At 36.2% G+C, this 25,921-nt stretch overlaps 1 protein-coding gene across 8 annotated transcripts in view; it reads left to right on the top strand.

Moving 5' to 3' along the window:
* The window catches only part of LOC116167803 (transcription factor Sox-13-like), a 275,850-nt gene that overhangs the window by 227,585 nt on the left and 22,344 nt on the right, over positions 1 to 25,921 (top strand). The gene's annotated exons all lie outside the window — the stretch shown is intronic.

Below are 25,921 nucleotides of genomic sequence, written 5' to 3'. Positions count from 1 at the left end.
GTTCAATTGACTTGCTACAGACATAGGTTTTTGTGTCAATTTGATAAGGACAGTATGTATGTAGAATAAAAACCGCAGCAAATTGGCATTTCTGTGATAGAATGGACGAGTGATGTCATGCCGGCAAACATTCAAGGATTTACTCCAGTTTTGGTCGAAAATGAGTTCCAGATTTCTAAAATTTTGTCCAAATCTCCTAAGACGATCGACGTTTTCAAAACATTTTTCAAAAATCACAATCTAGCGTTTTTGTGTCAGAAAGGGCCATATAGTTGTCTCTTACACATCCAGCTTCTTCAGTTTTACGCGTGGCTAGATTTCTAGCAAGAGTTTCACCTAGGGACTGGTGCTGATGCATTGCCTGGCTTCTTTCACTACTTTCTGCATATACACTATACAGTCCCACTCCCAATTGCCTGGTCGTCTCTTGAAAAAATCAGCTCTGCTTGGCTGGAAACTAATTTGTGACAATTTTAGTTTCAAAAATTCAAGGCTGCCTTTAAGATATTTTTTTGATGTTTTTATTTTTTAACTGGATTATTTTAGGAAATACGAAAAAATGTTGTTTTGAAAAACTATTCAAAATTATATTCTATTTTTAGTGCACTTTCACTTTAAAAAAATTAAAAGTGCACTTTTTCTCTCTTGATGTCTGTCTGTCTGTCTGAGTCACAAAAGCTCCGGAACTACACCACTTATAGACTTGGTATTGGTGTCATTCGATCAGAAATTAAAAGTTATTTCATGTTTGTATTCTTGTTAAGGCATGAAATGTCCATAAGGGCTATTATAATCGAAAAAAACAAATTTCACCTTTTGCTCACAAGCGGCTTAACGAATTTTAAATAACATTTTTTTCGGATTTTATCACAAAAATCAAAGTAGGTCTAGGACTTTGAAATTTGGCACGTATATTCAGTTGTTCAGAATGAACAACTCCTTAATAACATTTGCGCATATCTCGTCCCCAAAGATCACTTTACTGGTATGAAAAACACGTTTTTTGAACATTTCAGACACCCGTGATTTTTTGAAACTTGAAAATTATGTCAAATGTCAAAAATTAGGTCAAAACCAAACAGAGCTGATCTTCAGAAGCTTCATTTTTAAAGAAGCTTTTTATGGTAACTAAAACTATAAAAAAGTTTATTGCCTACCTACGTTATTTTGTAGTTAGTGGCGTACATGTGCATGTGTGTGTGTGTGGGGGGGGGGGGTCAAGGGGAGCATATATACGGCAAGTACTAGTTTTTATTACATATTATGAAAAAGGTAACGCACTTTTTGAATATAGCAGAATAAAGGGTATATACTCTAAGAATAGGTAATAAAAAATAGTGGTTGTATTAAAAAAATATATATCCCCTCTCTAGACTCTGCAGGCGTACGCCTAGTGGCCACAAGTGTTTCAGGGTTGTATTAAAAAAATATATATCCCCTCTCTAGACTCTGCAGGCGTACGCCAGTGGCCACAAGTGTTTCAGGCAAAATTTTTACCCTGTATCAAAATATACTTATGGACGGAAATGGTCTTTGGGGTTGTTTACAAACTAGGTAACTATATACATGTGTAACACTCTAAACATTTGAATCATACATCTGAATAAAGTACCTATACTTTTAGTTTGTGAAACTTAGCACACAAACTCTCAGCCCGAGCGTTGGAGGGAAATACCCTCATTGTCTTAAGGCATTTGGTGGATGTGATCCGAATCGGTTTGTATTTTTCCTTTTGTAAGTCACGTCATGTCATGTCAAAAAATTATCTTTTTGTAAACGCAAATTCATTTCAAAAATCTTGGCTGTAGACATAAAGATTTGTCCTAGGATATTCCCTCTGTATGTTACTGGGATGAGTTGCTTTCCGATGCTCAGTATAGGAACGAAAACTAACTGAACATAGAAGGAGTTTTTTTTTGCCTAAGGAAAAGTCATTTTTCTTGGGCCATGACTAAAAAAATATGACGTACAGAAAACAGTTGTTGTATCATAAAATTCAGGATATCAAATGAAATTACAATATGCGTGCATGTTTTTCAAAGAGGATATTTACACGAGCTCCTAAAATTGTGACGTTTCCCTATTTAACCTCCCATTTCTTCTAGGTTCTAATGCCTTTATAATAGTAAACATCGGAAGAAACTTGCCCTGTATATATGTTACCGGCAAACTGCGAAATCCGACATTTTACAAAATCCCTAGGCATTTCGCGAAATGACCAATGCAGAAGGCAAAGTGAGAAATGAAGCTCGAGCCGGATTTCGCAGTTTGCCGGTAACATATACATCAAACAAGCTTCTTGTGCACCCCCATCTTGCAGTCAAACGCTAACTTATTATTGTATCTTAAACTGTTTTAAGTCTTCAAGTACCATCCTTCTTTTCTGTTGTACCTCGAAAACCTTTTCTATTCTCATTCCCTGTCGCAGCTCTTGGTTTATTTCGGCTTCATCCTCTTCTTGACCATATGGATTGTTATAAAAAAAAACGCCCAGTTCTTCGGAACGCATTTGGTCCAGTTCTGTTCGTTTCATGCACTTTGACAAGATTGTGGGAAAAACTATCTGTCTGTATTATGTGTTGCCGACATTTGAATTATTGCTGTAGTGCAACTGGATGCCTACTTTCTGGCGATGATATACACAAAAAACTAAGATTATAATATTATCCTAAAAATGATAAAACGATCACTGAATGCGGTATATTCGAAAGAACGACAAATCGTTTTCAAAGCTACCACAACCGCGTACGGATTACGAAATAATGGAGGGTCTCGATATAATTTAAATTTACCCATTAATATTTGAACAAAGAGAAATGGTAAACGATATGCAGCGAACCAATAAAGACAAGATGGAGTACGTCAATAGCTACAATCTCTTTGTGGATGTGTGTGTATTTATGTTGTTTAAAGTCTATATCAAAGGAAGGAACACTCAATTCCATCAGACGTCTTAGAGGGAGTTGCGTCTCTCTGTACGTCGCTATCTCTGTGAATTGTTCCGGAGACGTCGATTGGTTCAGTTGATGCAGACAAAAGGCGAAGCAAAGAGGCAAAGCGAGCAAGTTGGTAGAGCATTTAGTTTCTATGCTTGTTAATTATAATTACGATTCTTTGTGAATGACTCGTGGTATGACACTAATGAGATAATGATGAGCAACGATATTTTAAAAGTTTCGAGTTTTGTTTGTCTTTCGTTTGAGCGATTTCATAAAGCTGTATTAATAATAACGAGCTTACGGAGTAGCAAAAAGGTCTCATTTTCGTACCCATCGTCAGGGAATAAATCCGTAACGTGCTTTTACATAAAGTACACATTGGACAGAGCGCAGGTTTCCCAGTTCTTTCTAGAATATAGAAAAAAAAGGATAATTATTGTGCGATTAATATGCAAGAATAAAAGCCCTGCTGCGTTGTCGATACACTCGTGTAATTCCTAGGTTTATTGCGACCATTTATTATTTTAATAGCCGAGTTTACCGAGTTGCTCTCCGTGTTTGCTCGCCACAGTATATTAATCTGTCGGCTGCCAACACTGATCGCAATCGCTGTAATCGTCCTTTCCCGGGATTTGCTGCGGACAATCATATGTAATATTCTGTGCCTTTGTCAGCACTGTGCCTATATTATTATCGTTCGCTATTCCAATTTGATTGCATTTGTACTTTGTGATTGTGTTGTATGGAAATGTTGGGTATTATATGAGTTATATGCTACACACGAATCCATATAAACCTACAAACAAAATGTTCAAATGGAAATCTGCAAATTTCACCCTTCCCACAGTATAAATAAAACAAATTAACAAACAAATCCATTTCTATGTATACAATCGTGCATTATTTCGTCCTTTAATCAATGTAATTAATTTCATGAAAAACGTCCATGTTTGCGTACAAAATGTAGGTAAAAACAAAGAAAATATTTATTATTAGTTGAACAGGATGTTATTCTCAATAGCCGAAATAGGACAATACCCCAAATTTATAACCATAACGCGATGTGGGCACTACGATTTACTTAAAATGCGTAAAAGTTTAGTTTTCCGAATAATAGGTAAAACAATTTAACCAAAACGCGTTCTGGACATATTTATTTACCCACAATCCAAAGTTAAACCCCCTCCTGCTTCGCATTTTTGCCCATTATTAATTCCTTTAAAGTACCTACATTTTTATTTACGTAAGGGTAGAATTTTATTTCTTGAACAAAAGTTGGATGTTCCATTTACTTTTACTGTTTCATTTAAAGGCTCTATGGCTAATTCTTATTACACACAACATTGAAGTGAGCAAACCAAGATACCCCCACAACCCGAAACAAGAGCATATGAGTAGATACTGGTTTCGGGTTGTGGGTACGTCAGCGACGTCTGCAACTGGAGATGTCTCCGATAAACTTTGATGGATGACTGACTAACCAATTTGCGTTTAGCCACTATCTCGGTTTTTCGAGAGAATCCATCTCCAGAATTTCCTCTCACACAGTGCCAACACTGGCATCGTTTCAGTGCCGGTTTTTCCACCTTCCAAACACTTTATTCTTCGGATAAACTCCATGGATACTGTTGCTGAAATAATCGTTGTCAAAGTACCTACCTACTTATTTTCTATCCAAATCGTTGAAACGAAATTCCTGAAACCTTTGCAAAAGCTCTTCTTTCCAAGCACACGTCTTTTGAATACAATTCTGTATAAAATGAAATTGAAACCTTTTAATTCAGATTTTGCAAAATTTTCCTCGTTTTAGGCTTACTACTGCAGTAAGCGACAGCGGTTTACGGACCGGTCTCGGAAGCCTTGGGTAAAGTTAATCAGAGTAAACGGCAACTGCAGGAATCGGACGAGTTCAGCAAATGGTGGCGGTCACTTCGGAAAAACTAAAACAAAATGGCGGCAAACTCTCTAGCTGGAATGAAAGCAGCAAAACGTAAATTAATCAGCGGTATCTACGGGAAAGCAAATGCAGGAAAGCGGGACCATATAATTAATGGAACAAGAGTAGCAGAAAGCTTACCTTGTAATAAAACGGAGCGGTGGAAATTACTCTGCAAGGAAAAGATACGGTGCGGTAACACTTTCGACTATTTCATGGATGGATCGACGGTTTTTCCAGCCGATTAAGCGTAATCGGTTATCTACATCCAAAAATTAAAACTTCCTTAATTGTGTCTTTTAATTTTTGGATGTAGATAACCGAATACGCTGTATTGACTGGAAAAACCGTCGGTCCATCCAATTCCTTAATTAATTGTATCTTTACATTTAAATTAAGCACTTCTTTTGAGACCCCGCACGACATAATCGGGTGCTGTTTACTGCAACGCCTTTATTTAACTACTGTTAATTGCACTTACTTCATTGGCCGGATTGAAATTTCTAAAGTCGGTAGTCCAATTAACACCTATTGTTAATGTTGTATACTGTAGTTGGAGACGGCTGAAATAAGTATTTTGTTAAAATGAGCATGTACAGCCAATAAAAAAAGATTACCTTTAAAAGGTCCTACTCACATGCGGACATGTACGGCGGATTTGTACGACGGACATGTACGCCGGACAGATCCGCCTCAATTCGTATGTGTGTATCTGTTTGCTCGGCTTGCATATCTTGCTCTCCGTCCGTCGATCAAGACGACGAGCACAAACAATTATCACCAGTTTCTTCTTATTATCCATAGCAATTAGCATAGCACTCCACACAAGACAACCCAGGGGCTAGTACTACAGAACTGAAATAGTGACAGAACGCCGCCTGCTTGTCTATTGAGATTTGTTATGTAAAATCGTCGCCAATCGATTTCTACAAGTTCAAGGATCATTGTTATTGAATATGAGCCGGATTAAAGGTCTGGTTTTCGAATACCAACCGAGTGACAAAAAATTCCCCTACTGAAAATCACCACCACCACTTAAGCACAACTCTGCAACAAAAAAACCCACCAAAACAATATATAACGTTTATAGGATTTATATTTGGATTTTAATCCTATTGGCCATTATGACCTATTACGGACCTATGACCTATACGGAATACTATATCAAACAAAATAGGAGTTGGTGGCATAGCTTTAAAAATGATCAAACACTCTGCTAAAGAATTCTATGGGAGCGAATTATTCTAGGCGCGAATTTTCCGGGAGAGAATTCTACGAGTGCGAATTAACATCCTATTCTCTGTAAAATGTTAAACAGAAAAGTAAAAATCAAAAGATATTTATTGCTCAATGTTAACGATAGAAATTAATCTTTAACAAAATAAAAATAGTCTTCCCCTTTGTGCTTCATCCTCGTGTTGAAATAATAGTCCAGGAAATATATAATTTTAGGTTGCACAATTCATGGTAGTTCAGGACATAGGTTGGTTTTATGTTTTCCGTGGCGTTGAATCCGAATTTTCAACTTCCCACCAAAAATTCTCCTCGCAACCCCCCAAATTTTGAAAAAAAGGAAAAATATCGTTTTTTTTTTCGAAAAAAAAACCGTTATTTTGTGTATTTCAGAGAAACACTATCTGGAGATACCTCCCAGTATAGGAGATATTATAATAGACCCCCCGCTTTATATTCTTTATCAAACTGTATGGTACCCGTACCAATGAATATTCGTACTTTCGCCATATCTCTGCTGGGAAAACAAATTCCAAAATACGGTTCTTACTGATATTCTCACTTTTTCATTTTATTTGATAATATCATATAATATAATATGTATAATAATTATCGTTCCATTTGAAATTTTCAAAAAAAAAAATTTGTGAATATTCGTACTTTCGCCATATCTCTGCTGGGAAAACAAATTCCAAAATACGGTTCTTACTGATATTCTCACTTTTTCATTTTATTTGATAATATCATATAATATAATATGTATAATAATTATCGTTCCATTTGAAATTTTCAAAAAAAACCTGCAAAGTTTATGTTAATGTCGAAGTTGTTAACTTGGTCTGAGGATACCTCAAGGCACGCCAGCGCCCCCTACATGCGTAGTACGTCAAAATGTTTTAGGACGTTTTTGGTTGCATACTTTATCTACAATTCCAATTTGTAGGTATTTTATTGGTGCCATAAAAAAACGATTTCTTAAAAAAACATATTTTTTCAAGATTTGAGGGGGAGTTTCGGATGAAATTTTTGGTGGGAAGTTAAAAATTTTGATTCAGCAACCCAAAAAACATAAATTAAGCCTATATCCAGAACTACCATTAATTTTGCAAGCTAAGATCCTCATATGTTCTCCATTGCCTGGACTGTAATGAATGCTGATAGATCGGCTTGCTGCTTTCAAAACAATCGGGAAAAAACTCGGACACGAAACATTTTGGGTCATCGTTTTATTTTGATAAATATTTTGTCTTAATCCTCGCTGTCAGGAAATTTTTTTTACATCAAAAAGTTGAAGAAGAGTTAGGCTTTTGGGCAAGTACAGAATCAGGCAATTATTGATTTCTGTTTACAGAATTTGCTAATGGAAACATTATAGTAAAACTGGAATTTACGTGAATCTGCTGATGTTATAGTTATTGCGTGATAAAAGGTTCAAGTGTCAGCGACCTGTGTCTGGCATGAATCGGATAGCTAAAACTTATTGGAAAGCAGAAGAATTCTGGATTGCGAGGGGAATGAAATGATCTCATCCCTGTTCTTGGGATGAGTGCTACTTGGAAGCAAATTTTGTAATGTTTTTTACTGTCCGACTGCTCGTGATAAATTTTCGATATGCCACGTTTTCTAGAGGTTTTGAAGCCCACAGGAACCAAAAAATGTGTGTGTATGTGGTTCGTTTTTTGTGATCACAATAACTAAGAAACGCCTGAACCGATTTGGCCGAAATTTGGGATGCATATAGGCTGGTATGGGGAATCGAAAACGTCCTATTTTGGTGTTGATCCGTAACAATCTCATGGTTGTTAAGATTATCACAAATTTAAAAGAGCCAAAACGGCATACAATGGTCAAGGTAGCTTAAAAAACTACAAAAATGTTCATTACAGTTTTTTTGAATTGAAAAGTTAAACTATTTATTTTATTTTTCTAAATTTGCGTTTTTCTCGAAAAGTAAGCATCAGAGTGAAAAAAAGATGTGTCTTACTGAGATCTGCCAAAAAGTCCGATACACTTTTTGCGTGGGGTTCAAAATAAAGGCGCCAGAGGCAATTTTCTATAACCAAGATAATTGCAATTACTATTTAAGTAGTCGAAACGTCAAGTCAGGAGTTTACCTGACAAAGTGACAACTAGTTATCATTAGCGGGGTAAGAGGACTTGGCAATAAAATCACAAAGTCATTGTGTAACTCAAAGAATCAGTCAGAAACAAAATGGAATTTGTCTAAAAATAAAATCAAGGACCGTCAATTTCGTACTTTTTTAGTAATATTGACGTAAGGTGGGTACTAGGTATCATTGTACTATGATACCAAAACTATGTCACACTCGCATGGCGAAATTAAAAATTTGCAAGATTTTGTATAATACCGACACTCGGTGGTCATAAATGAAAGAAACTGCTAAAATCTGAATGATGCCACCGGAGACCTCGGAAGTAATCAATTGAACAATTTTCCACAATTTCAAATCGCAGATTGGTCAAAAATTTGGTAATTATCTTATCTTCAAATTTTTCAAGGGAAGCTTATTCGAAAAATATTTAAATAACCCTCAAATAATGATTAGACTATCAAATATTAGGATTACTTTACTTTATATAGTGAAGTGTACTATAAGTGTATGAGATAAGATAATCTTTTTAAAAGGAAAACAATTCTATTTTTTTTATACCTGCACCAGTAATTGTTTTTTTGTGAGTGATAAAAGGTGTGCTACTCCAAACCGAGATGGTTTCAGTAATGCACATGGTAAGAGATGCTTATTTCATTTGATCGGCACGCCAATGCATTAACGAACGCAAAAAGTACTAGGCAATGAGGAAGAGAATTGTATACTTATTGAATAACTGTTTTCAAAAAATTAGCCGGGGATAGATCTCAAGTAACTGTAACCTTCGTTACGAACAAGAGTTTAAAATGTACTTGAAGTTGAGTGCAATTAACCTTGCCTAGAGTATTGAATATTATAAAATCGAAATGAAAACTTCACGATTTTATGATTGTTCGTAATCATTTATACAAAGTAATGTAATATTGATTTCACTTGATTTAAATTTCATTAAAAGTTTAGTATGGAAATTCTATCTTTATGCTTACACTTGCATTATTTATCATTTTAAGCACGCAACTTTTCTTTGCCATTTTCGTATTTATGGAGGTACTTAACGAAACGCTGAAAGGATAAAGGCTTGTACGAAAAACTTTTTAGACGTTAAATAAAACAACCACCTAAGTAAGTCAAAAGCATGAGTAAATAATCCGCTTTGGAATTATTTGAAGAAGATGTAATTGTACATAACTTCGTTATCATTAGCCGTAGCGTTTCTGATTTAGAGGTCCCTGTGAATCCTTCAAAGGATCACTTCTCGCTTTGCCTTCTCTCATCGCGATTTCCAACCTAGATTCAATGTAATTACGTAATGGGAATCAAAGTTCTGCTTTCTGATGTGTATTATTTGTTCAGCAGTTAACTGTTAGCCCTAAGCCAGGGATTCATATGTTTGATTATTTCAGAGGCACTAAGGCGATGATACACCAATCTAGCAAACCATGCCAACTACCTGTAAAATTACAAGAATTAATTACCGAACTAATTACGTCTAGTTTCGTACAAATATTGTACAACTACTTAAAATAATTTACACCGCAGTAAAACGTATCCTAAATTATGTTAAGGGGGCTACAAAAACAAAGGTGCGTAATTGCGCGCGTTTTCATAAAATCACTCCGTAATAATAATGGCTAATTTTCGCTTTGATGCCACAATGAGCAATAATGACAACCATTAGAAGCTAATCAAAATGTACACAACAGAGGCTTTGAATACAACCCCTGCAGGTTGCAACATGCATCAAACCAGCTTCGGTATAATTTTCCGATTGCAATTGAAAAAGCTGATTACACTAAATAACGCATGTAGTAACAACACCGGAAAACAGTATCCCAGTACTTAATTTTACTTTACATCGCAATCCAAACAAAACACATAATGCGATATACCTAAGATTAAAAAATGTGGGTTAACATAATAAAGATAGTAGCTTAAATTTTGCATGTTTTTGCTGCTGTAACTATAAATGGAGTGACCTTTTGATAACGAACAACATTGTGCAAATAAGTTCGTCGGTAAACAATTCACCATCCAAAAACAATGTCTTCGGAGTTCCAATTTTCTCAAATGTCTATCACTTTCTATAAATATCAATTTTAAAACGGCAGCACTCGGCTCCGACGCTTTTGTTCTAATTTTAGTGAAGATGGAGTCATTAATAAAGATAAGAGGTACGGTTGTGTGTTCAGTGACGTCATCTTATATATTCTTTGAGGCTTTTATTCTTAGATGTGTATGGAAGAGAATATTGGGATTAATTTTCCTCCTGCAGCATTCGCGGCCATAAATTCGTAGCGATCCAATCAACATTCCAGTTTTGTAGATATAATCGTAAATTCGGAAACAAATGTACTTAAACTTTCCTTCGGAACGGCAGTCGAAAATCGGGACTGCCGAAAAGAATATAATTAATGATACTGTTTAAAGCGCGGTTTTGAATGTGAAAGCGTCACTGATATTCATTATTGATGACGAAATCATCGAAGTGTACTTAAAGGAGATACAACCACTCCCTTAATGTACTACTATGACATAGCTTATTTTACCTGCATTATTAAATTAACTCTTATCTGAAAGCGCGGGCAATTTAACACAATTATACATGCAAGTCACTGCGCTGTAATGGGAGTACACGACAGTGTAAGTTAGTAAGTCACCTGTGCCTCGTTCCTTCCAAGACTATGCATTAATTTGTAACGAAGATCCGCGTATAGGCATAATTGCGATCGTCCCACGTTATTATACTTTAAACGGGATGTTATTGCAAAATTGTAGAGATCGAATTTTTCTAGTGTACGGAAAGCGTCTCTCGTTCTTCTGTCGTGATCGTTTACAATTGATTGTTTTTGGATGCCTTACTGTTTTTTGATTTTAGATCTTGCTCAGTTACACCCTCTTTACGATCGTAACTTGTAAAATTTGGCGCAAAGTTAGATCTAGTGCCCGGTCCCCACTCATACCACTTTTATTTATTTATTTTTATTTTATTAATTTTATTATCCCTCTCTTGTTCTGGGCCCAGGCTTGCGCCCATTTACAGAGTGACCCGCATAATGCTTTTTAGGTGCATCTGCAGAAGGTCTTAATTTATTCTATACTACTCCGTTATTTACCTTACGAATTAGGAAAACTGCAGGAAAACCTTATTCCGAGTAGTCGGCAGAATGCTCAAAACTGGTCTAAGGTAATTTCCACCTCTGCCACAGATGAAAAATTCTCCTCAACCCAGGTTCGAACACCCGATCTCCGAATTTATAGTCCAACGCTCTACCACTGAACCATAAAGCCGGTAAGCCAAGCCAGTAAGGTTCACGTATTATAGGCATGAGGTGGCCATTGTCTTATCTTGTTATTCGGATGAAAAGAGAAGCAAGGTGCATATTTGCATCACCATTTCAAACTAATGTTCACACCCTAAGTTTTTGGATTAGTTAGCACCACAGTAATCTCGATAACGTGGGGGCAAATTTTTGTGGCCCCACCGTATTTATTCTTTTTTTTGCGGTGGCATTTTGATGGTCTGTTGACCGCGCGCCGCTGCACATTAGATTGTACCTACCTTTATGTGCTGCCAAATGCCAATCGTTCTGGCCAGATTTAAAAATGGCAAGTAATTATTATGATATTGTACCTACTTATTATTTTGAGCTAAATTTTGTGCCTCCAAAGCTCAAACTCGCTTGGAAGCACACGTGGCCATACGAGGCATAGGTCTCAAGATACAATTCACGATGGAAGCGTTCCAGATGGAAGCGCAGGGTTGTACTATTTATAATGCTTTCGCTACCACGCTCTATATAAAAAATGTCAATCATACTTAGGATACATAAGGTTTCAAGTGTTTTATACCGGCGAGTATTAACAGACCCCTTATCTTTAAGGAACTGTATTTACTCATTAACCAAGTTTAGGTAGCATTTCGATTTTTACAGCATTAAGGTCTATTCGCATTTTACGGAACGTCAACGCACGTCACCGACCGGCCACGTCACGTCAAAATATTCTATTAGAGATTTCTTATAATAGAGACATAACGGAACGAACCGTCAACGTCACGAACCGTCGAGATAAGTACAATCTTTTTACGTGACGTTGCCGGTCGGTGACGTGACGTTGACGTTCCGTAAAATGCGAATCGACCTTTACATGGGCCACTTGCAGTACATCGGAAGTGTCATGGCTCATGGCACACTTAAATAGAGAAATAAAAATATTGACATTTGAAAGGTGACTTATTTGGTATCGTTGAATTCAGAATATTTTGCAAAATTCAAAATTGCAATAATATACCAGGTGTTTCGTTTTAATATCCAAGTTAGAGGCACTTTCGGCAAAAGTAAAAAGGTCTGCCGTATGTCAAAAAGTACCGCTTGCTATGTACAGAGTGGTTCAAATTCATGGATCAACCATTGGGATCTTCTCTGATGACAGATTCAGATTCAGTCCCCATAGAAGGTGCTAACGGGAACCGTCCATTTCCGACTATTTAAGGTAGGGAAAATAGAAGATCAACTTTGCCCCATTTAGCCTACACTGTATCTCTCACCTTTGCGAAGATCCCAATAGCGAGCCACGAATTTGAGCTATCCTGTACTGTTTTCGGTTAACTGTTTTCGGTAAACTTTCCGGGAGCGTCCTGTACAGGGTTCGAAAAGTAATGTACTCGTACCATCCTGTGCAAGGTTTGTCCAAAAAGTAATATTACCGATTTGATTAAACAAAATTTATTGACCAGATTGAAGATTCTTTAACAACATTGAAAGTTTTCAAAATACTGTCCTCCCGCATTGATTTCCAGGCATCGATGGCGTGATGGAAGGCCTCTTCCGGATCTTCCTTTAGAAACTTGGTTTGACCTTCCCAACTGTCTCCCAACGATGACCTTTCAAAGGAGTTTCCCAGCGAGGGAACAGAAAAATGCTCGAGGGAGTCAGGTCAGGACTGTAGGGTGTGTGAATCGGTCAAAAAGCTGGTCACGAGGAAAGCGGTGTGGGCTGGCGCGTCACGGTGGAGTTTCCAATTGGTTGCGATGTCAAGCTGGACGCGATGAATCCTTCGTTTGATTCTTTTGAGCACTTCCACGTGAAATTTGGTGGACCATTTCCCTAATGTCAAAGAACACAGTGAGCATCGTCTGGACCTTTAGCTTGCACATTCTGGCCTACTTGGGGCGAGGGGATGCCAATGTGTGCCACTCAGCACTTTGTCTATTTGTTTCGGGACCGAAGACTCCTCGCCTGTGCCGACATTCTCTAAAAAGTGAGGGTCGTTGTCACACAAATCTACAAGTTCTTGGCACGTTTCAACTCCGCGCGATTTTTGGTCGTCCGTTAACACTTTCGGCACCATCATCGTGCTCACTTTTCGCATTTGCAAATTGTTCGTTATGATGTCGCAAATGGTATACTTTTTGCGATATTTAATGATTGGAAAAGTTTCCACTGCTGACTTTCCGAGTTTTACGCAAATTTGTATGCAGGCACGCAATGGTGTAGGCCCAGGGAGCACTGACACTAACTGCAATCGGAAAATTCGATGGGGGTATAAAAGGCTTGAAACGGTATAAAAATTCCGTCGACCTCTGTTCACCCATATCGAAGAAGATTTTCTCTGCTACTAATGTCCGCCCATACCGTAGGTTCGCCAGGTCCCTACTGTTTACCGCTACCGTAGGACTATAACTCCTAGTGTTCGCCCATAGCTCCTATTGTTCACCCATAGCGTAGGATCGCCATCATCCTTGTTACATTTTCATCTGAGATTAGAGCCGCTACCGCTTACATAGCGTGACTCTACCACTGGCTGAACAGAAGCTCACGCCGAAGCTTGTGTAATCCCCGCGCTCAACGGCGGAAGCCACCACTCTAAAACTTGGTAGCAATTCCTTTGCTCCAGCGAGCGCTGCGTGTCCTCCTCCGGATAGTCGGACAGTACTGAGCAAGAGCGAAAACAAATGGTTTTATTAGTACGTCACGGCGTATAGCCGCTTCACAATCAAGTCAGTGACGTTACTTTTCGGACAGACCCTATACACAGGATGTTCATTTCAAAACTTCCCACCCCCAACATCTCTATGTATTTTCTAAAAATCCCGTATTATACGTGGACAATGTTTCCGAGGGGAACAACTTTTTATTAAAGAATTGACTCGCCCCCTTTCACCCTTTATCACTGAGAAAGGTATCGTGTAATAATTCACATGTTGGCGTTTTATTATTTAAAATCGAAATCGAATTATTTTTACATTTTTTTAGGACCCAAATATTCTCAGTTAAATACCGATTGGAACCAAATTTAGTACCCTGTCATATATCACTATCGTTTAACTTAACGCACAGATTATCAGTAGAAAATGTTATTTTGCGCATACTAAATAACGCAAAATAACGTTTTTAGGCAGATATTCTGCACGTTTCTGATAAATCACAGGGATCAATATCTTGTAAGTCGCATCCTGTGTTGAATCTCATATTTAATTAAGATGATAAAGGGATATTTTAACCATTGAGTGAATTAACTTTCACGAAATGGTTAGTTTCCCCTTATTGTCGTGTGTAATACAACACTTTATTTTATAGGAAGAATCATTGTAAAGCTTCTGACAATTCTGAATTTAATTCAGACAACAAAAATAGCACGCTTAGGTTCTGCCGTCGCGGTCGTTTCCATAGACACAGCATTGTCATGTGTTATGAACGTCATTTTATATCGTGCTCCACGTCTCATTTGAAATAAGAATGACAGATGTCATTAGAATGCATAATCATCTGTTTCACATTATCTACCCTTGTGGTTAAAGTGATCACTTTGGGGATTTCCGATCATTCAACCGGTTTAACCGGGTTGATTGATTTTGCTATACGGTTACAATTATTGAGAGAATTGTTTCTATGGTGATTTCTACCAACCCGGTTAAAATTATTAAAATGATTGGAAAATGATTCCCATATTAACGAGCGACCCAGCTCGTTCATGATTTTGGACATGATAACTCCGCGAACGGTTTCGAATTTTCCAATTCTGTTCACAATAATAGATAGATAATCGTACAACAAATTCATTTTGTGAAATACTGAAAAGAAATTTGGGGATTGCTCTCAAGAAAATTGTTTACCATAGATCGTTTCATCTAAAAAAGGAATCGGGGGAAAGTAGTATAACTTCCCACTCCTATTAAAGGAAGTTGTGTAGATCCAGTGATTTGTACAGTAAAACATTCAACTGGGAGTCTAGAGGGTGGTTCGAACTATAGAACGGTAAATTTGCCCGCAGAATATTCACCCGAAAGGGTACTAAACGATTTCGCACATTTTCATGTGAATAAGTTCCTAATGAGAATTGAGCGATTACCGTCATGTCTGAACGAAGCTTTATTCTCTGTTTCTCTGCCAAAAAGTTGCCCGAAATATCCGTTATGTTCAAAAAAACTATGAAACATCATCAGCGATTAATTTTTAATGGAGACTAAAATTCGGAAGCCAATTTTCAGGGGTAGTTCCTTGGATTAGAGTGGTCCGCTGGACGTGAATATTCTTTGGAGCAAGTAAGAGAGGAAATACAGTTGGCTCTGTCAGGCGCAATTCAAAGAGCGTTTTCCTGATCCTTTTTTCTCCATTTTGAGCGACGTAATATTTGAGTAAAACGGTTTTCTACATCACATCGTATAATCTGATATTCCTATCGGAGATATTTTGGAAATAAATTGTGTGGGAAATTTCCGAATATATGAAGGTGCAAAAGAACAAAAACTCTTTACAAAAAGATAATTGTGATTATGAAGATCTTTATAGGTTCTATAAAAATGTCTAGGATCATGTAAAAAGTCAACGATATCTATAATTGGTACTATAAAAAATGTTGTTATAGGTTAAATAGTATGTGGTTGTGACTAGTACCAGTAAGATACTGATAGTGTGGGAACACTGAGCAAAGCTCTCTAGATTCGGATTTGTCTTTCGGCTGCTGTTTACTGCTACTGCTACTTTGAGTGTGCACACAAATCCGATCAGATTGTATGAATATAGAAGTGCTTATTTCTTATCTCAAAATATATAAAATTACGTCGTGTTAACGATAACGTGATATCTTGTACTCGTGTAAGAGCAAATCTTTTCCAGAACTCTCTCACTGAATGAGATTTCATAAGCGAAGACCCTTGAGGTACTCCACTCTACTTATGAGATGATTAACCATAACTTGTGGTGAAGGTATCTGAAGCTCGAGATTCGTCTCGGTAATTCATCTCCAAATCGATTGTGTATAATTTGAAATTGACATCTGCAGTCAGGATTTACGCTTCAACTGTGGGCTCCCCAAAGAAACCGTAAAACTATTACGGATATGAATAAAATATCACTTTTAAGTTGATACGGTCATTTAACGATTACGGACGGAATAAAATTACGAGTGAACGTCCACTAACAAAGCGCAATTGTCCACAATTTACACTTTTTTCTCGATTTATTGTAATGGAAAATGTTCCTCAGATTATTAATGGAGATCAAAGTGATCCGCCGCGCTTTGTGGAGAGGATTAGTTATGTGATCCATCTTGTATATTTTTGTTCTTGATGTGACACCACAAAATGAGTGCACAATTAATTTTCTTCAAAGCTCACAATTGAGGATAACAAAAGGAACTATTTTCGTATTTTTTTAATAGGGTTATTTAAATTTGATTATTCGGCATCGGTCCGTGATTTACATTTCGAAATCGATCCGCCGTTTCGCAACGAGCGCAATAAAAAAAACTCGAGCGTATATTGCCAATTGTAATATAAAAGAAGAGTAGGGAACCTGACATATTTATGTACATTACAGATCGAGCGTGCATTTAAAAAATTTAAATTGATAGTGAAATCAACACTAAGACCATAAAATATTTCCTCGACAAATCTTGTTATTTTTGGCATGGAAAGCGCTCTTAATTGAATAATGTATATGACTGCGTTGTTTACACAATTTAAAGTGCGTGGAAGATTGCTATTATTTCGTTTATTACCTTTTTTCTCGAGCTGAGGGTTAAGGAGGTCTGATTTACGAGTTCGCACAAAACTAATGTTTTGTTTCAAATTTCATATCCGTTTGCACACAAGGGGTTGATATTATAAAAAGCGGGCAAAAAACCTCTCGACCCCTTTAAAACGTGATAAGGCACATCTTTTAGAGATTACTACATCCGGTTCACATTCTTCATTTTAACTATGAATAATAACAAACCAAAGTTACCTTGCATATGTCTGAAGAACAAATAATTTTTTTTGACGCATCTGCCGACACGTCTGCTTTTTTAAAATGAAAGATGCCGTTGATTGACGTGAAAAACCACCGAAAAAGTTAGTAAAAGGATGTTTTGTCTGCGAAAGGGTGAAATGTGTTAAAAAATACGGGGAGACTAAAAATGTGTTAAACGACATGTCGCAGTTTTTTTTAAAAACGTACGCGTTCTGTTCTAAAACGAGGCTTATCTCCAAAAGGTTATTACCTTTTAAGTTGTAAAGTGTGTGTTAATAATAATAAAATCCTTAATAGTCTAGATTTACATTCCCGTTTAATAACAATAAATGGAATTGTTGCCTATGTAAATGCGCGCAGTGATAAAAAATTGAAAAGAAACGTGAAAAGTAAACAGCACTTGTCAGATAATTTAAATACAGAATGCTGGAATTAAATAATATTCCAGGGCATTGACTGGCTTCACCGACTAGAAGTTAAAACCAGTTTGAAACCAATCATGCTACTTCGTTATTCTACAAAATTAATAAATTACACTTAACATTGTATCTAGTTTCAGAATGCACACGGTTTTACAAACAAAAGTGCTTTCCGAAGTGAACCCTGAGGAGCACCGTCGACCTTGCGCAACGCGTACAGGGTAAACGACGTTCTCGTCCTATTATTTACAATAATTAAATAATTATTACTGCATACTGCGCAACAAATCGGCAAAAAAGTCAATTGTGTAACCTACATCTGTTTCATTATATTTTATGACCTCTATATATGATCGCAGACCGATTATTCTATTCTTTAACGTACATTATCGTCAGTGGCTCCAGAAAGCAATAAATAACGAAATTTTATTAAAAATAATTTGCTATCGATGAAACCGAAATAGATTAAGTGGTCCTTTCAACGGCGAGAAGCATTTTATGAATGATAATAGCCTTGTTGCGGTCAGATTCAAAATCAGAACCTCAAAAATTCGGAAATACGATTTTCCAAAATTACATAAACGAACTCGAAGCGCAGGTTAAAATATAATTTAGTTCAGAAGTGCAATATTGGAATAGAAGAGGACATCTTCTAATTTTATCTTCTTAATGTGAATGAATATCACAGCTGTGCAGTTTGTGTGGACTTCTCTGTGTTCAAGAAACATCTTTTCAATGACATTCCTGAAATGTCATCTTCATTATACGTTCGTCTTTTATTTTGCTTGTTATTTTAAACCTGTTATATTTTGAGATGTTGAACTGGCGCGCTGATGAAACATAGGCAAAACCCCTAGCCGCTGTTACAATGGTTGCTTTTAGATATGCGGAAGACTGTGTTTCAGTTCTGATAGATGAAATTAAGAAAACAGTGTGCGTGTCATAAAAGTTATGTTATGAAACCTTTCAACCAACGTCAATTATTGGCACAATTTTCAGGAGTTCCGTCTTTAGCACTACGAATATATTTTAATAGATCTCGGTTATATTTTTAGAGGGATAATATCAAAAATAACGTACGTGACGTAATCTATTTGCCCGAGGCCGTGGTCCGTCTATAATTAGGGGAGTACTGAGGTCCTTAACGAAAAATACACATCCGAAAAAAAAGCGCATAATAAAATAAACTCGCCGCGTTTTGCTGGAAATAACCGCCAGGTGTCGGTCTGGTGTGTAACCGCGACACAATGATTGATCGTCTCAATGTTAGGTACACCGTTTTCGACAAAGACGACAATAAGACAAATTGAAATTGAACAGCTCAATTGTTTTATCCGGCCGACATATGTTAAATTCATCACCTACAAGCCATAATTAACAATTGTCGGTTCTTATACTAATTTAACTTGCAGAAGCTTTACCGATGGATTTAGCTCGGAAGTTATGCTTCATCCTGCGGCAGACCGTGTCCCCATCTTGAGTAAAAGATATACGACCCGCGAATTGCAACTTGAAAGCTTTATCTAAAATAAAAACTTACTCCATTTTGCGTTGAGAATTTTTTTTTAAATTACATCAGAAAATAAAAATGCACGACCTTAGATTACATCTTTAATGTCTTTTGGAGACGTTTTTAGTGGAAAAAGACGAAAACTTTGGAATTTTGACAATTTTACGTTGCAAAAACATACGAGTCGAATATACTGAATCGTTTTTATCTTTTTGGTTTTTCATTCATTCTTTCTTTCTTCTTCTTCTGGAAAGTTGGAATTTTGTTGTTCCAGTATCTTGTATCCAAGATGAGGAATATTGTTACTGGATGAAACGACCCGCATAATGCTTTTTAGAGGTGCTCCTTCAGAAGTTGTTCTATACTATTCCGGTGTGTTCTATGTAGCCCAATGCTCTACCACTGAGACACCTCCGATTTTTCCTTGCCCTTGCATAGCTTGCTGGATTCTTCCTTCTCCTTAATCTCAATAATTTCCAGAAGAGCTCTTTCCAGAAGAGCTCTCTTCTGTAAAAAGTTGAGAAAATTAATGAGTGTTGGTAAACGTGCCATCATCACTCTCAAGATTTTCGCTGATGATGGTAGAATTCCATTGCTGATTATTCTGCTTCAGGGACTGGATCGCGCCGACGTTCTCTTTGACTGTGTTAATTAAATGTTTCATGCCTCACGTGTCCTTCATTCTCGGGAGGACCATGATATAGTTGCGCAGAAGTACGCGCTTGTTATTGTAACGAACCCACGATACATTGTAATCATCCACAGTGAGTTTCATCCTGGTTCAGAGGCAGGAAGTTCAGCTACTCCTCAAATTTACCACTAAATTTGGGTTAATCTACATCAGGTACACGCAATTTTCTTTCTGCGTTTCACATTATTGGAAGTTGGAAAATGGATGATCGAGTTGGATCAACTAATTTGACTGCTTCTACCAAGTTAAGCATAAACCTTGCTCTACTCACACGTTTGGTATCTCGCCCCTCAAATTAATTCCTGTTCTCAAATTCTTCATCAATGCTTCGATGCACACTTTTAAATTGAATGAAAAGATCTTCGGACCTTGCGAAACGAATTGATATTTCACATACCTGCTCATTAGATATGTTTACACTATATTATACTTCTCGATTGCCGTGATATTACGAACTTGGCGATGGACTCGGCCGCCTTGAGATTGAGACCAGAGGTCTCAGCTCGCCTCGCTTTTTGTTGAAGATTTTCTTTCTGCTTGTGGCGCGACTAACGCGCATCCCTCACTTTGATGCGTATCTGGCTCAAAGGACCAAAGGATTATAAGTAGTTACCTTCAATATTAGCGTGTATCTTGCAAACTCTGATCCAGGTCTTTCCAACCTGTTTCCATGGTTTACTACGACGTTTCCAAAACCTGTAGTACTTTTAAAGATCCTAACTTAGGTGGTTCAACGATAAATATAGTGAACTCGCATTTGCCCTACGAAAGAAAACTAGTTCTCAGCGCTAGTTTGAGAGAGAGCAGTGGAAAACAAAGAGCGATTATAACCAAGAACGCTCATTTGGTTAATTTTGCGCTTGGACAAAAATTCGAATTTTTAATTATTACATTCTTGAAGGGAGAAAGAATTTTAAAAACAACTCAAATGCGCAAAAAATCGCAACTGTTTATGTGGTCTGAGTGGAGGCCTTCGGACCAACGACCGGAAGCATTAACTGAATTTTTCATGAAAAAGACATTATTTATTAACAACGAGAATTTATTAAAATTACTTATTGTTAGGGTAAGATATTTCGCCTTCCCAAGATGCAAAATTAAACGGAAAACAATAGATTGTTGATACACTAGCATTGTGTACATAATAGAATTAGGGGTGCATTTTTAGACAAAGTATTGACCTCAACTACCTGGCAGTGCATTAAATTAAAACGATAATCTAAAAAGAAAGAAAAATATATTTAATTAATGTCAACAGGTTCTTTAAAAATATACCTCTAATCTAAGACAAATATTTCCGCCCCTCTAAGCCTCTGTTTAATCGTACTCTATTCTACGTCTTAATATAATGAATCATGTTGCAGCAAAACATTTTTTAACCACTAATTTTAACAATTTCAGATGTGGGGGTATTTGTGGAGGTATAGTTAATACAAAACTCCGTGCAAGATTTATAGAGAATTTTGGTTTTATTTACGCGCATTTCATCTTTTTATTTTATAGCATATTTTAAAATGACATTTTAATAGGTTGGAATGAGTAGGCTAAGTCGCTTTTTAATCGTGAGGGCAGAGAAAATGCGCACTTTAACCGTTACGATGGATAAAGTAAAACAGATGATTGTGCATTCTAATGATATGTCTCATTCTCCGCGAATGACACTTGCATTTGATCTATGAAATATGAGTTAAAAAATGCTCAAAAAAGTTTAATTGTCATGCTGAAGTTAGCAGTACCAAGGTTTAAAAAATCGCGAGTCAAAAATTGAAAATGTCAAAAAGCGGAAAAGCTTAAAAACAAAGTTCGATTTTTAAGCAATATACTTATCGGGCCAAATAAGCATTATCTATATCTATAATATTTCCCAAACTATGGGTTGCGACCTTAGACCATATAGTACATGGACTGCTAATTGTAACTAAAATATGGTCAAGGACATCGCCTGGGTATCTGAGTTTCAGGGTAAACGAATCTGTCCGATTAGAAACGATTTGACACTGTCAACCTATAAATTAACAAACGTCAATTAATTAATCGCCTAGATATGCCAAAAAAGCAAAACTATTCTTATTTGTGGACGTGTAGAAGATAATCAAGAGTATTTAAAGCTTCCCGTACTACGCGGTTACTATAAAAGTACTCTTTACGCGATCCGAGTGGTGTTTAGACGACTTTAGTTTACCCTGAGATTCACATACCCACGACTACAGTGCCCTCTATCCGTGACCACCCATTTTGTATTGAAAGCATAGGGCCAATAGCAGTCCATGTACTATATGGTCTAAGGTTGCGACCCACTGCGAGCGGGCCCTAATGGCCGATTCGCCACTATATAAGACATGAAAAGTGATAAATTTGATATTTATCATTCTTAAAAGTGGAAAAGGTAGGTCGCAAGATTTGAAATTTTTGTTAAATGGGTCAGTTAACTTTGGGAACCACCGGTCTAATCCAAACTAAGGTTTTTCCAGAATTCCTTTAGCATGTCGTATGGAAATACCGACATAATTCGGCTATTATTTCTTTAAACATTAATAGTGAACTGAACAATATTTGTTGCATCTTAATATTATCAATCGAAACTGTGAGACAATTCGATGGGATTGTATTTTAATTCGCTTCAAAAGTCAACGCGCAAAGAACCAGTAAAACCAAACAAATGACTCAGAAAAAAGCCTAATTTTAACTACTGAACAAGAAGGCGCGTATTTGGCAATTATATTCATATCAAGGTTCATTGTATTGTAATCCGAAAAAAAATCCATTTCATGGTGTTGAAGTCATTGTATTTGAAGACAAATACGTCTTTTTTGTGTGCTAAAGAATATAAACGGTTCATTGTATATTGCATTAAAAAATAGTAATAATACCAATAATGGGCTAATTAAACATTATTTAAGTCGGGTCTATGAACTTCAATTATTATTTAAGATAAGCTTTGTCTGCATTAGTTGCTAATAAATAAATTTTAAATATTTTTTTAGGATGTGTTGATGTAGTTCATTGAATGAGGAACAAAAGAGTTTATCTTCACTGTTTACAAAATCTAACCGTAATAGCTCGTTTACATTGTAGACTGATAACGCCGGCGGAAATTTAAGAAAACTGCAAAAACGAATCGAATCATACGCTCAACGGGACGCATTATTTAAAAAGCAAAGTGCACATTATTTTATAAGAGCAGCCCCACAATGCGGCCTTTTTGAATGGAGACCGCGCACCCTGTTTCTGCGTTAAAAGTTTATTAATATAGAGCGACATACGCTCACATTAATTGGATTTCGATTTAAAAATAAGGGTTCTTGCGAATTTTGTCTTGCGTTAATAATTTTTGTTTTAATATTAATTGGACATTTCGTTCAATTTATAATCCCACATAAACAATTGCGTACTGAGTACTTTAATGCGGGACGCCTGTCATCAGGCAACCTAACGTAATAGTTGGGCTTTATTTTAAGCAATTTTAAGTTCGTAAATTCACTCGGAATGTGGAAAGATATTTTTAATTTTAACAAAGTCTATTTACTAACACAATCTCTCAATATTTTGATTGCAACTGCGCAAAGAATGATACAAATCGGATTTGGAGTATAAATAATCTTCCTTTCTATAATTAAATGGAATGATTGAAAAATAATAACAAATAGTCGATTTCGAACGGTATGCGAGCTACGTATACACTTTACGTCTTGATCAAAAATTAGAATGTAGAGATTGCCAAGTAATCAAAATGTTGACAAGCATTAAGTAAAATTTAAAATAATTCTGGTTGAAAGACAAGCAAACTGTAATTATACGCGCTTTTTTTTAATCCGAATATTTCTTTTTTTCTTTGTAAAATGAGATTGATGTGCATGTAATTTGTGTACCAGAAAAAAATAACAACTTGAAACGTTTACCTTAATAATTATATCCCTGTACGAAACGACGTGGAAGTCGAAGTATAGGTGCTCGAATCTTTTGAATAATTTAATGGTAAATTGTTTAGAATCTTACAGTTATTTTTTAATTTAGACGTACGTCTCGAAATCTGTGGCTCTCCAAAGTTTTTGTTGTCGTTATAATTTCGTGCACCAGTGAGCTTTTAGGTCCTCGTCACTCTACAATGGTGTGGCCGACCTCTTTACTATTTTATATTTCCCATGGCATGTTCTGTACATTACTGCCGTGCGTTGATAATTCTCATATAGCTTTTCGTTGTTTTTTTTTATTTGTTATTAATTTCCAAATTTCCGCAACTGGCAAGCCTCGTTTTTTGCAATTAGGATAGTGGTATCACTCGCCTTCGCCCTCTTCCTCTAAATAGCTTCATCATTAACTCACTAGATCATAAATATCAAATTTGAATTTTCCAAGATTTCAAAATCTAGGTGTAATTTTCATAGCGTTTTTAACGAGCTTCTAAGCGATTTCATAATTTTGAACTTTTTGTCCGTCCGTCCGTCTGTGTACATGATGACCGCGAACGGTTTCGAATTTTTCAATTCTGTTTTCAGTAGTATATTTATGATCATCGATGAACGAACCGATTAAAATTTTCAGCGACCCAGGGGCTCGTTTGTTTATTACAATTTTATTGAAATGTAATATGGACTTTTCCAATACTCTGTACAAATCTACACAATGACATTGTGGATCGTATATGATTGAGGTATTCCCTTTATCATATCTTGTAACCTCTTATCATTCGTAAATATACGATGAAGCACTTAAATTCACGCAAAACCTTACACTATGCTCAAGTACAGATCACTTGATTTAATGACAAAAAAAGATTATATCTGTAGTCCTTGTCAGAATCATTTCGAGTACCTATTATGTACATTAACGTGGAATTTTCACTATTCACTCTTTAATAATATGTAGTTGTCTATATTTCATTTAAATAACGTTTTAGTGGAAGAATATCGCAAGTATAAAACTTTACTGCCAGTTTACTTCACTAGGAATTTGAAACCACAGATGAGTTTATTTACGTCTGTGGTAAAACATATTGTGGGCATAGTCGATTTTCCTTGGATTCATGAAAGAAGAAAAAAGGGGGAAGGCAGAAATCTTTGCACTAAAATTCGAAGACCATGTAGTTTGGGAAAATAACTAAACATTAAATGCATGGTCTAGTATAAAATTCCATCTTGGTAACTGACAGATATTTTGAAAAAATGAATTGGGCAATTTTTTGAAATCGATTTGTAATGACGCTATCAGACAAGTGCAATCGAAGGGCGAGAATGTGAAAACCATTTTCTAATATTAATGCAAGCAACCTTACACAAGTTTTTTGAAATCTGAAATTTTCTAAAAAATTTTTTGACATATCTCAGAATTTTAAATGGTGAAAGCTCATGCGAATGAAGTCTCAAAATCTGAGTTTGGGTAACGACTTTATCGTGTTGATTATATTTCTCAAAACTTTTTGAAAGATTTTTTTAAAATCTGGATTCTTAAAATCCTTTGACCCTGGAAATTCACTTTCAAATATCAAGGTCCCATGTTCATATCACATCATAAGATTTCTCAAATTTAAGATTTACCGCTGCACTGCCACGAGATTTGTGCATAAAACATTGAGACACTAAAGGTCTGTTGACTAATACATATTAGTCAATGGTTTCAGTTAAACTTGTTACCATGGAAATTAACTGTCAGATTTGACGATAATATCGGATAAGACCGGCCCTTAAGAAAGTTCCGACTTTAGTTTCTATAGGTTGAGTGCTATGTTATGAGATTCGAAAATTTGAAATAATTTAAATTTTAAAAAACTTGGTGACAAGATTTAAGAAAATTGGGAGTATTAGGTATAGGTATGAATTTTTAATTTTAAGGTACGTCACATATTGATTAAT

Source organism: Photinus pyralis, unplaced genomic scaffold (assembly GCF_008802855.1).
Source record: "Photinus pyralis isolate 1611_PpyrPB1 unplaced genomic scaffold, Ppyr1.3 Ppyr1.4_LG4, whole genome shotgun sequence".
Taxonomy (NCBI): domain Eukaryota; kingdom Metazoa; phylum Arthropoda; class Insecta; order Coleoptera; family Lampyridae; genus Photinus; species Photinus pyralis.
The sequence above is the reverse complement of the archived record's forward strand: the minus strand, read 5'-3'. Positions and strand labels throughout refer to the sequence as shown.